The following is a 12,196-nucleotide window of genomic DNA, read 5'->3' as shown; positions in this document are numbered from 1 at the left end:
GTCGACCCCTTCCTGGCATTTTCAATATTTGCAAACACAACACGGATCCCTCGATCACTCTTTCATGAAGTCATAAGCAGTTGGAATAAGTTGAATGCACTGAAACGTAACGAAAGGATCGATAAGGATTAAATCAATAAAGTGGCATTGCCATGAAGTAATACGAATGCGAATTGTTTGGATATTGCTGAACCTGCAATTTAATGAATATGTAGTGACAACTGAAAACTCGGTCAGCCCCGCCTTCTTCGATAATGCGATTCTTACAGTTTTCTGGGAATGTAACAATACTTCTGCTGTTTGACGTATTTCGGGTACCTTATAAAGTAATCCTTTAGTTACTATACCTAATGGCAACAGAATGTAAGTCGTTGAGTGGAAATCAATGAAAGTAAGTAGCCGAAATCATTTTCGATTTTACCTTGTAGTGAGATTTCTTACCATTCTATTCAGGAGTACAGTCTGGTAAGAATGACGGCATATTTCCGCCCTTCGGTACCTCGACCAGTGGGGAACACCATCGGTCGTGAATCGGACAATATTCTACTTTTAATTTAGTGGTCTCTACTATCTACGGGGGCCACATGTAGGGTTCTGAAGAAAATTCATACATTTTGCCCCGAAAACTTACTATATAAATAGAGAGGTTTTAAACGTCGTTCTTCCCCCCCCCTCCCCCCTCCCCCCCCCCCCCCAAACTCTTTTTTTTTCTTTTTCTTTTTGGGTCTGGAAGCAGATAAGGGGAAGGAATTATCTCATAGCCGAGGATACTTATTTTTTTTTTATTTTGTAGAGTATGTTATGAGTAGCTATATTCTCTGTATTAAGACGCCGATTACTAACCTTAGTTTCACATTGATAGCTTGTCAAGGTTTTGATATATTTATGATATTTATAAAATAAGCCTTCTCCTTATTTGCTATGCACTGTGCCTGGCTGGGATCTCCTGCATTTTGATCATGTCTGAAAGGAATAAGACTGGGCAGTCGTTGACGTTCGACTGCAGCGTTCCTGAGAATTTGGGGGTTAACGTTTATCCGGCATGGCAATGGAAAAGGAATGGTGCTTTGATAGTGTGAACGGAAAAGACGTTGCTACATTTAAATATTCTGTATACTCGTAGAATGAATACAGTATGTTTCAGTTTACAACTTACTGCTTCAGATATATACCACGTTTTCCCTCGGCGGTATTTTTCACGGATTTGCTAGCCACTCTTTTATGACTGATAGTTAAACATGTGACAGGGCGAGCGTGATGTAATCAATCATACTATTCACGGGTAACGTGACGCTGGAAAGAACTCGACAACCTTGAAGCGCTACCGTTCTCTGGGAGGCGGTCAGCCGCGGTGAGTCCGACGTGAGAGGCGCTTTGGGTACTCCGCACTGCGTCACTACGTCACCTGCACAGTTTCCGTTTTCATTTGCATCCTACACGTGTACGACTGACCACCAGTACGTTGCTTAAACGCTATGCCTCGTTTCAACCCTTCATTCCTGTGGTATACAGGGTGCTACGGGTGGAACAGTAAATATTCTATGTGGTGGTGGTATAGACTAATTCGAAAAAAAAAGATTCCATATTACATGCGTCCAAGTTTTATTGCCTAGAGAGTTACAGGTGCTGTCAGTCATGTTATCACATTGTGTGTTGGTACTCCGGCTGCTATTGGTCTATTTATCGACCGTCATATGCATTTTAAAATTGAATTGATGAAGCTGCGCTTGCGTTTACATAATTGAATTTTGCACCTGTGATTGTAATGTGTTGGTCAGTTCAAATGTATCGTTTAACCATGCCGCATGTATTTAGAAATGCTGAATATGCCGATGTGGTATTTATGTACGGGATTTGTAGTGGAAACATTACTGCTGTTTGTAGACAATACGATAAACAGGTTTCTGCGCATAGAGTACCAGATTCAACCAGATTCATGAGTGTTTCTTCGTGTTTTCAGCAAACTCTGTGACACTGGTGCACTGCCCAAAAACATTATTTCACCTGAACGTTCAAATGGATCGTGTTTGAACGTAATTTAAGATTTACTCAGTTGGTAGAATGTTGTCTTTCAACAAGCACACGCCAAAATTCATAATGTATCTGAGTTCCACATACAGGAATATGACGGAAATCTTCACCATTCGCAACCAAATCAACACCTTCGAGAAGTAGATGAAGGTATGCGATTGGAATTTTGTCACTGGCTAATTCCAAATTGCCGAGTAACCCCATTAATACTGTTCATTTATAACGTCGCTTTCAGACGCTATGTATCAGTAACACTCGTTAACCACATCGGTGATGCACCAAACTCCACGTACCTTTGTAGAGACACGTTTTCAAGAACGCTGTTAGTAAATGTGTGCTGTGGTATATGATGGACAACTGGGTCTTGTGTTACGTCACCTTCTTACTGAAAACCAGCTTTCTGCATTATTAGAAGGGGTTGGCTTCAGTGGTGTATATATTCTTCTAACATGATGGAATCTCTGCACACCCAAGCCGTCCGAGACGTAATCTAAACCTGATGTTCCTCAGAAGAGGGTTTAGCAAAACGGGCACCTTTTCGGCCGCCAACATCCCTGGTCCTTACACTAGCAAATTTTTGCCTGTGGGATTGGTTTTAAGCTCAAGTCTACAACGAAAAAGTAAATACAAGATATTCGTTGACCGACTCGAAAATGAATAGTGCTGCTCTCATGAAAGAACGCGAAGACATTCTCAGAAGAGCTACAAATGCTGTTGGCAAGACTATTTAACAGTTCACTGAAGACAGAGATGAAAGTTTCTGAAAAACCTTTTAAGCGAATCATTCGCGTTTGCCTAACATCTTCTCTGAGTACATGTTTGGCATATAGTCAACCCTGATAACAACAGAAATTGAACACCTGTCATATGGCATGTTTTATTCGAATTGTTCTATAATACTGCATTCTCCTGAAACACCGTGTATTTACCTCGACCGTGAGGCAACCTTATGAATCGTGGCCTACATTTTAAAGTTCGAAATAATGTGTCATCATTACCACAGACAGATTTTAGTTCAAGAAAAGTAATACTTTTATACCAGCTATGGATGGTAGTAGATTATTCAATAGAGAATAGAAACCACATGAGCACGCAAACGAGGAGCACAAAGCAACTGACCAATTGAACGTAATGACTATTTAATGACTAAAATTTTTGGTTTGCAAGGCGCTTCAGTTCGAACAAAAAAGTTGAGCTTTTGACAGATGTCTCTGCCGTCGTCACGAACAGTAAAAAGCCACTGACTGCCCGAGCTGTCAATAGTGTTCTGTTTAAACAGGGGCGATGACAGCGTCCGTAACATTACATAGAGGGGCACGGCGACACATACCTGGGAAGGTGAGTTGGGTAGCTCATAGCAGTTCCGGTCCGCTGTAGGACCGGGGCCGACGAGGTATACGGGGCCAGTGGATACATCACAGCACACTACTTACGATCTGCTACGACAGTCTCTGGCGGGGAGCGAGTTACTGTTTCACAACGGTTTAATATTTCACAGCTGTTTAAATACAATCCACCTCTCGATAACACATGACGTACTTAAAGACTTTCTTCGGTACCTTTCATTAACATACTGATTTCCTGCCTGGGACCTATGTAGCCGAGAGTTCGCGATGTATGCTCTGCAAGTCTACTAGTGTGACATCACTAGTTCGTTACAGGGCCCCATATGTCTCGAGGGGGCTAGGCTAAACCGAGTGACATTAAGTGGTGCGAGGGGCCAGCGCTACATCTGAGACTGTCGCTCCCGCCTCCCTACCAGCGTCAATCACACGTCCTTGCTTTCGCTCGATATCCAAAGCCCGCCCCCTGCCGTAGTAAGTATACAGGCCTGGTATCGATTGAACTTGTTGCGGTTTATTCTAATCTCGACTATTCCGGCTGTGATGGAATTCCAAAATTATGTTTTCCCATTGCCGAGACTACGTTCAGCCACAGCCGACTTCTCAAACTCCCATTCTGTAATGTGTGACTTCTAAGCTACACACTCACCAACAATGCGAAGAGTCTAACTTATATAGATGCTGCCACATTCTCATGGGGCACCATACACACTGTGCACTCGAAGGCCTACGTCGTTTTTAATGGGACGTAACATATTTTCTATTTTGGAGACAGACTGGAACGATGATCTCATGTGTCTGCACCATGTGTCCTACATTGCTGGTCGTCGCTCCGCAGTACTGAACGAATGCAAGTAGTATGGCCTCTTCTGCCGATTCACGAGACGCCCTTCATCATTGGTACGTGAAGGCGTTTGCATTGTCTCCCTTGATGTAGCAATTTTCACTGAATACGCATCTCGGATGCTCATATTCACACTATAAATTATCTCTATCAACGCACATTCCGCTGTAGAGTGAAAATTTCATTCTAGAAACATCCCCCAGGCTGTGGTTAAGCCATGTCTCCGCAATATCCTTTCTTCCAGGAGTGCTAGTTCTGCAAGGTTCGCAGCAGAGCTTCTGTGAAGTTTGGATGGTAGGAGACGAGGTACTGGCGGAATTCAGGCTGAGAGGACGGGGCGTGAGTCATGCTTGGGTAGCTCAGTTGGTAGAGCACTTGCCCGCGAAAGTCAAAGGTCCCGAATTCGAGTCTCGGTCCGGCACACGGTTTTAATATGCCAGGAAGTTTCGTATCAGCGCACACTCCGCTGTAGAGTGAAAATCTCATTCTGGAAACATCCCCCATGCTGTGGCTAAGCCATGTCTCCGCAATATCCTTTCTTCCAGGAGAGCTAGTCCGGCAATGTTCGCAGGAGAGGTTCTGTGAAGTTTAGAAGGTAGGAGACGAGGTACTGGGGAAACCGAGGCTGTGAGGACGGGGTGTGAGTCGTGCTTTGGTAGCTCAGTTGGTATAGCACTTGCCCTCAAAAGGCAAAGGATCCGAATTCGAGTCTCGGGGTGGCACACAGTTTTAATATGCCAGGAAGTTTCATATTAGCGCACACTCAGCTGTAGAGTGAAAATTTCACTCTAGAAACATCCCCAAGGCTGTGACTAAGCTATGTCTCTGCAATATCCTTTCTTCCAGGAGTGCTAGTTCTGTAAAGTTCGCAGGAGAGCTTCTGTGAAGTTTGGAAGGTAGGTGACGAGGTACTGGCGGAATTAAGGCTGTGACGACGGGGCGTGAGTCATGCTTGGGTAGCTCAGGCGGTAGAGCACTTGCCCGCGAAAGACAAAGGTCCCGAGTTCGAGTCTCGGTCCAGCACACAGTTTTAATATGCCAGGAAGTTTCATATCAACGTACACTCCGCTGTAGAGTGAAAATTTCATTCTAGAAACAACCACCAGGCTGTGGCTAAGCCATGTCTCCGCAATATCCTTTCTTCCAGGAGTGCTAGTTCTGCAAGATTCGCAGGAGAGCTTCTGTGAAGTTTGCAAGGTAGGAGACGAGGTACTGGCGGCATTAAGGCTGTGAGGACGGGGCGTGAGTCGTGTTAGGGTAGCTCAGTTGGTAGAGCACTTGCCCCCGAATGGCAAAGGTCCTGAGTTCGAGTCTCGGTCCGGCACACAGTTTTAATCTGTCAAGAAGTTTCAGATTCCAGGGCTGTTAGAAATTTCCAGTTGCTATTTCATATCCATTACAATGCGCGTTGAGAATCATCTGAAAGGTCTACACTATTATCATTCATTGGATTCTGTATTCATTGATTTCATCCATACCAATTCATTCAAATCGCGTTGTTTTCGTATCAACTGTATACGAATTTCCTAAGGACTGGTATGCTGCCGGTCGTTGTGGCCGAGCGGTTCTAGGGGCTTCCGTCCGGAACCGCGCTGCTGCTACGGTCGCTGGTTCGAATCCTGCCTCGGGCATGGAAGTGTGTGATGTCCTCTGGTCAGGTAGGTTTACTAGTTCTGAGACTAGGGGACTGATGACTTCTGATGTTAAGTCCCATTGGAGACATTGGAAATTGCCGGGAATGTAGCGATTGAAGCAAGTAATTGAATCTGAGTGAGACAGTATTCTGGGCCTACAGAAAAGAGGATGGTGGTTTTAAAAGTTGCTAGAGATGAGAGACTACAGGAATCAGGAATTCGTCAGTGATGCCGCTGCTGGTAAACGGCAAATACCAGGTTTTGGATTCAAACAAAACATACTGTCATCTAAAATATGTCACAGTCCACCGCCAAAGAGCTGGTAATAAGTACTTCATTATTACGACCAGTTTCTATCCTCAAACCATTATCAGGTATCATTAGACGTGTAAAAGAACTTACTTGGCGGGGGCGGGAGGGGGGGGGGTAAAGGCAATGAAATCAATTAGCATAAAATCTAACACAAGTCACTGTTGTCAAGTACTAAATGTCTTACATAGTCAGTAATAAATACACAAATAAAAAATTTTTGTATCACCTCGTTTCCTAGAGTTCCGGAACCTGTATAGAAAATTGCAATAGAGATCATAATGAACATGATTTCCGCCCTTTTTACTTCTCATGAAAACGACACATTGCATGTTGTACCACCATACAACGAGACCTTCAGAGGTGGTAGTCCAGATTTCTGTACGCACCGGTACCTCTAATATCCAGTAGCACGTTCACTTGCATTGATGCATGCCTCTATTCGTCATGGCATACTATCCACAAGTTCATCAAGGCACTTTTGGTCCAGATTGTCCCACTCCGCGGCGATGCGGCGTAGACCCCTCACGGAAGTTGGTGGTTCAAATGGCTCTGAGCACTATCTGACTTATCATCGGAGGTCATCAGTCCCCTAGAGCTTAAAACTACTTAGACCCATCTAACCTGAGGGCATTACACAAATCCATGCCCGAAGCAGGATTCGAACCTGCGACCGTAGCGGTCAGCGGTTCCAGACTGAAGCGCCTAGAGCCGCTCGGCCACACCGGCCGGCGTAGTTGGTGGGTCACGTCGTCCATAAACAGCCCTGTTCAATCTATCCCAGTCATGTTCGATAGGGTTAATGTCTGGAGAACATGATGACCACTCTAGTCGAGCGATGTCGTTATCCTGAAGGAAGTAATTCACAAGATGTGCACGATGGGGGTGCGAATTGTCGTCCATGAAGACGAATGCCTCGCCAAATCGCTGCCGATATGGTTGCACTATCGGTCGGAGGATGGAATTCACATATCGCGCACACGTTACTGCGCCTTCCATGACCACCAGCGGCGTACGTTAGCCCCACGTAATGCCACCCAAAAACAGCAGGGAACCTCCAACTTTCTGCGCTCGTTGGAAAGTGTGCCTAAGGCTTTCAGCCTGACTAGGTTGCCTCCAAACACGTTACCGACGATTGTCTGGTTGAAGGCATATGCGACACTCATCGGTGAAGAGAACGTGATGCCAATCCTAAGCGGTCCATTCGGCATGTTGTAGGGCCCATCTGTACCGCTCTGCATGGTGTCACGTTTGCAACGATGGACCTCGCCATTGGCGTCGGGAGTGACGTTGCTCTTCATGGAGCCTATTGCGCACAGTTTGAGCCGTAACAAGACGTCTTATGGCTACACGAAAAGCCTTAGTCAACATGGTGGCATTGCTGTCAGGGTTCCTCCGAGCCATAAACCGTAGGTAACGGCCATCCATTGCAGTAGTAGCCCTTGGGTGGCCTGAGCGAGGCATGTCATCGACAGTTCCTGTCTCTCTGTATCTCCTCCATGTCCAAACAACATCGCTTTGGTTCACTCCGAGACGCCTGGACACTTCCCTTGTTGAGAGCCCTTCCTGGCGTAAAGTAATATTGCGGACGCGATGGAAAGGCGGAATTGACCTTCTAGGCATGGTTGAACTACTTCCAGCTGCAATGACTGGATCTGATCGGTTGTCGGACCCCCTCCGTCTAATAGTCGCTCCTCATGTGTTGTTGTTTACATCTTTGGGAGGGTTTGGCTCTGGTTCAAATGGCTCTGAGCACTATGGGACTTAACTTCTGAGGTCATCAGTCCCCTAGAACTTAGAACTTCTTAAACCTAACTAACCTAAGGACATCACGCATATCCATGTCCGAGGCAGGATTCGAACCTGCGACCGTAAAGGTAGCGCGATTCCAGAGTGCAGCGCCTAGAACCGCTCGGCCACCTCAACCGGCGGAAGGGTTTAGTGACATCTCTGAACAGTGAAAGGGACTGTGTCTGTGATACAGAACCCACAGTCAACGTCTATCTTCAGGAGTTATGGGTACCTGGGTGACGCAAAAGTTTTTTGATGTGTGTATTAGTAGCCCTAACTGCTGGCGTCAAATAATTTTCGTTTTTATCGTCTCTTCATTCATTTTCACCAAAAATGCGGACGGTGCACACCCCCACTAAGACGGAGAACTTTTCGTCATTTCATTTCAGGTTCATACTTACCACTCCTAATTACTGTCGTAAAATATTTCTATAGTTAACGTCTCTTGGCGTGTAGTCAACGACAATATGTGTGGATTTCGATTCCCAGTCAAAACGCAACGCTTAGTCGCGTTATTTCTAGGTAAAATATGCATACATCTAACTGCGGTGAAACATACAAACATTTGTCCATTTTCTCTACAAAATAAGGTCGGTAGGTGTCGGGCTTGAACCCAGGAAGCAAAAGTTTCTCATTCGTATCGTCATTTCGGGTTCAAACATCTCGCTATCGCTGGTAAAATTCGGTATCTAGTATTCGATTGCAGATAGTTAACACTCCTATTAGGGGCTGGATTCGAATACCCGTCCAACACAAACTACACATCATGCCAACTGAAGTTTTTTATTTGTGAATGAAACCATATTAACACCTTTGCCGGGGCAGTAGTTGCTCTATAGAAGTTCTGGTCCAGTACAAAGATTTTCGTCACGTAATTTCAATTTCAGATTTACTAACTGATACTAGTTAAAAGTGGTGTACTACATATCACGTCTCTTTATGTTCAGTGAGCAATGAAGATCAGTCCTGTGTTCAAGAATCGATCAAGCATGAAATCTTCGCTTGGTTTGCACTGACGATGCTGAGATTGAATCCATTTCCAGAGAGGAAACGCTGCTCACGTTTTTTTAAAATTCAGACATAAGCACAACTAGCAGCTCATAATTTTTAATGTCACTTTGTGTTAGATAACAAGGACGATAGATGAGTGCACGTACAAAGATCCACCTGTAATCATGAACACAGTGAAATTACTAGTGATACATTGCTGATGGTGAGCTTTCTCTAGAGCACTTGAGGCTGCTAATAACGGTTTCCTAACTCGTATGTTCATTAATCAATTTATGCAAACAGCGGTTAATAGGCGGTTGGTAACCTTTTATAGAGCAAGATTACTTCCAATTGCCATCAAACTTCGGGAGCTACGTATTGTTGAAAGGTCTCTTATTCGCACAAAAAACTTATTTTGGGAAATGATTACGGAATGATTTAGTTGTCTCAGATGCTAATGAGAATGTCGCTTATAGTAAGAAATTGGAGTTCACAAGCGTTGATGACTGTATCTTCTTTTATAAGGTGTTTTCTGGTATATTTTATGTCATGGTATTTGTTCACAACTGGAATTAGTGTCATGTAGAGCAGCTTTCTCAATGATCACATGTGGTAACTATTTTGTGTAGGCAAAAGACTGTACCGAAAAGTGTTTAGAGTTCTTGGATGAAAGTTACGGTATCAGCATGCGTATCAGACAGAATGCAGTTCAGGTCGTTCGGATACTTTTGAGCATGACAGTGCACTGTAGTAGGATGAACAGACGATTAATACGTGATGTGTAATTTACTACATGGAGTTGCCACCTGTGGGAGCAAGAATGGCTCTGACCCAGCTGGACATAGAGCCGAACAGAGTTTGGATGACAGATAGGGGTATGTAACGCCATACTGTTTGAACTTGGTGCTAGAGTTCATAAATCATAGTGGCTGGTAAGTGGTAACCTGCCAGCGTCTTAGCTACGCACCACCAGATGTTATCAGTGGGTGAGAGATCTGGAGAACGCTTTATGCATGACAACAGTCGAACATTCTCTCTATCCAGGTAGGGCATTACAGGCGTTCTTAACAAGTCATAAATGTAAATTACCGCCTATGCGAGGCACTGATGACAGTGTTGTGTACTCTGTGGCCAGTGACTGAGCCTGTGTGATGGGGACAAATGCAGACAGGCAACGTTCGTTCTCGTTTGAGTCTCCACACACGGAAGTATCCATCGCGACATGTAGTACGCAGTGGGGCATCTGAAAAGACGAGACTTACGTCCGGTGTTGTCCTTGTATCTGCTGCCACGTCCAGATAAGCCACGACAGTGGTTGCCATGCTGACTGTCGGTGGTGCTCCAGACGTCGTCTTATTGTGCGTGGGGACACTTGTCTTGTTGCAAGCAAGCCCGTTTCCCGACACGACTATAAGATACTCCAGATCCGAGTAAACAATGACTTTGTCCTTTCGGGCACTAGTTTTGTAGTGTCATTGACAACTCACATAATGGTGGGTACTGTCTCTCTGAAACCATCGATTCAATATTCGCATTCATGGGATCGAGATGAGTCAGTCATAATCCTGCCACCATGCTGCTACACTACTCGTCATTAAAATTCCTACAGCACGAAGATGACGTGCAACAGACGTGAAATTTAAACGACAGGAAGAAGATGCTGTGATATGCAAATGATTAGCTTTTCAGAGCATTCACACAAGGTTGGCGACGGTGACGACATCAACAACGTGCTGACATGAGGAAAGTTTCCAACCGATTTCTCATACACAGACAGCAGTTGACCGGCGTTGCCTGGTGAAACGTTGTTGTGATGCCTCGTGTAAGGAGGAGAAATGCGTTCCATCACGTTTCCGACTTTGATAAAGGTCGGATTGTAGCCTATCGCGATTGCGGTTTACCGTATCGCGACATTGTTGCTCGCGTTGGTCGAGATCCAATGACTGTTAGCAGAATATGGAATCGGTGGTTTCAGGAGGGTAATACGGAACGCCGTTCTGGATCCGAGCGGCCTCCTCTCACTAGCAGTCGAGATCACAGGCTTCTCATCCGCATAGCTGTAGCGGATCGTGCAGCCCTGAGTCAACAGATGGGCGCGTTTGCAAGACAACAACCATCAGCACGAACAGTTCGACGACGTTTGCAGCAGCATGGACTATCAGCTCGAAGACCATGGCTACGGTTACCCTTGACGCTGCATCACAGACAGGAACGCCTGCGATGGTGTACTCAACAACGAACCTGGGTGCATGAATGACAAAACGCCATTTTTTCGGATGAATCCAGGTTCTGTTTACAGCATCATGATGGTCGAATCCGTGTTTGGCAACATCGCAGTGAACGCACACTGGAAGCGTGTATTCGTCATCGCCATACTGGCGTATCATGCGGCGTGAACATACGGGGTGCCATTGGTTGCACGACTCGGTCGCCTCTTGTTGGCATTGACGGCGCTTTGAACAGTGGACGTTACATTTCAGATGTGTTACGACCCGTAGCTCTATCCTTCATTTGATCCTTGCGAAACCCTACATTTCAGCAGGATAATTCACGACCGCATGTTGCAGGTCCTGTACAGGCCTTTCAGGATAAGAAAATGCCACGTTCTCCAGATTTCTCATCTACTGAAAACGTCTGGTCAATGGTGGTCGAGCAACTGTCTCATCACAATGCGCCAGTCACTACCCTTGATGAATTGTGGTATCGTGTTGAAGCTGCATGGGCAGCTGTAACTGTACACGTCATTCAAACTCTGTTTGACTCAATGCCCAGGCGTATCAAGGCCGTTATCACGGCCAGAGGAGGTTGTTCTGGGTACTGATTTCTCAGGATCTATGAAACCAAACTGCGTGAGAATGTAATCACACTTCAGTTCTAGTATAATATACACGGCTACTACAAATGATTGAAGCGATTTCATAAATTCACTGTAGCTCCATTCATTGACATATGGTCACGACACACTACAGATACGTATAAAAACTCATAAAGTTTTGTTCGGCTGAAGCCGCACTTCAGGTTTCTGCTGCCAGAGCGCTCGAGAGTGCAGTGAGACAAAATGGCGACAGGAGCCGAGAAAGCGTATGTCGTGCTTGAAATGCACTCACATCAGTCAGTCATAACAGTGCAACGACACTTCAGGACGAAGTTCAACAAAGATCCACCAACTGCTAACTCCATTCGGCGATGGTATGCGCAGTTTAAAGCTTCTGGATGCCTCTGTAAGGGGAAATCAACGGGTCGGCCTGCAGTGA

Source organism: Schistocerca serialis, chromosome 1, assembly GCF_023864345.2.
Source record: "Schistocerca serialis cubense isolate TAMUIC-IGC-003099 chromosome 1, iqSchSeri2.2, whole genome shotgun sequence".
NCBI lineage: Eukaryota > Metazoa > Arthropoda > Insecta > Orthoptera > Acrididae > Schistocerca > Schistocerca serialis.
The sequence above is the reverse complement of the archived record's forward strand: the minus strand, read 5'-3'. Positions refer to the sequence as shown.